The sequence below is a fragment of the Sinocyclocheilus anshuiensis genome, unplaced genomic scaffold (assembly GCF_001515605.1).
Source record: "Sinocyclocheilus anshuiensis isolate Anshui unplaced genomic scaffold, SAMN03320099.WGS_v1.1 scaffold641, whole genome shotgun sequence".
Taxonomy (NCBI): Eukaryota; Metazoa; Chordata; class Actinopteri; order Cypriniformes; family Cyprinidae; genus Sinocyclocheilus; species Sinocyclocheilus anshuiensis.
In genome coordinates this window covers 198,021-199,821 of record NW_015536503.1, presented here as the reverse complement: position 1 = coordinate 199,821, position 1,801 = coordinate 198,021, and positions in this window count along the sequence as shown.

Genomic DNA, 1,801 nt, shown 5'->3' with positions numbered 1-1,801 from the left:
TCAGAAGCATATAGAAAGTTTGATGGGTAATGTTCTTGGTGAATTCTTTAATTCTATGTTTTAGTTTTCTGTTTTTAGGTGCTTTATTGGCATGGAAAATATTTTGTACATTCGTATTGCCAGAGCATTCCAGTATTGTTGCAAACAATCAAAACAGTGATGTCTTAGCTATCAACATTTAGCCTATAGATCAAGCAGAACTGAACCGTTTAGGGGTTTGAGATGGACACGTGTCTAGATATCTTTCAACCCGCAAACAAAGCACATCCCCATTAACAAACATAGTAAAACATTATATCGGACACTGACTACATCACGGTAGGAAACAGATACCTGACAGGGGGTCATAAATCAGGTCATAAATCACCAATCTGACACATAGTGTAGGATACTACTACTCACTTCTCTTGTCATCACTCTGGCTTTAATGATGAGACTTTCACTTTCAAACACACAGACAGGGCCTAACTACCAACATCGTCAGCCGGCGACTGCTACTTTAGTGGCCAAGGGTTCTATGTTCAGATGGGAAGTTAGCACTGTCGCACACACTCATTTGAGCTGTGTTATCCCCTCAGAGACAAACTTCCAGCCCTGGAACCAATTAGAGCAGGAGGAGCCCATCTACCAGTCCACCAGAGGCGCTTTCGGTGTGGAGACTGAGGCAGGTGCTACTGTCGCTCCTCTGGAGAAGTAATCAACAGTACCTCTGTTCTAAGGTGAGATGGGAAACTTTGGAGAGTGCTGGGTCACACTTGTCTGACAGACTGGTGTGTGAAAGAAATGTAAAGGGGTCTCAGAATTCTCCTTTGAGATATTTTCGCACTTGTACTATAAAAACATCCGACAGGTTTCAGAGGACATTTACATATTTGTCTTAAAGGCACAGTAGCAAAAATGGTTTTAAGAGACAGAGAGAAGATGTAAAATGGTCAGTTTTTAATTTACTAGTCTTTACTAATATTATAAATAGACTTATAGTGTTAGTAAATTTAACACTTTACAGTAAGGTTAAATTTTTTGACATTTGTTAATGCATTAGCATTCATGAGCTTACACTGAATATTTTTACAGCATTTATTAATCTAGTTTAATGCTAATTTATAAATATGGTATTGTTTGCATTTTAATTAATTAATTTGTGCCCATTGATAATACATACATGTCCATTTATACTTAACTTGAAATGTTTAAAATGTATTAGTAGTATAAATCAATTAATTAGTAATTAGTAAAATTAATATTAACCTAGATTCATAAATGATTTTGTTCATGGTTAGTTAATGATACATAATGCATTCACTAATGTTAAGAAATTGAACTTACTGTAAAGTTACCAAATTAAAAAATAAGTGATATGGCCAATTTAAAGAAGGATAACTGTATAAATATATAGACAGATATAAAAATATAAAATATGAATAAAATAAGAAATGAAATAGATACACTACCGAAGTTTATGGTCGAGATAACGTTTCTGAAAGAAGTCTCTTATGCTCACCAAGGCTGCATTTATTTCACCAAAAATACAGAAAAAAACACTAATATTGTGAAATATTATTGCAATTTAAAATAACTGTTTTCTATTTTAATATACTTTAAAATATAATTTATTCCTATGATGCAAAGCGGAATTTTCAGCAGCCATTACTCCAGTATTCAGTGTCACATGATCCTTCAGAATCATTCTAATATACTGATTTGGTGTTCATGAAACATTTCTTATTATTATCAGTGTTGAAAACAGTTATGCTACTTTAATATATTTGTGGAAATCATGATACATTTTTTCAGGTTTCTT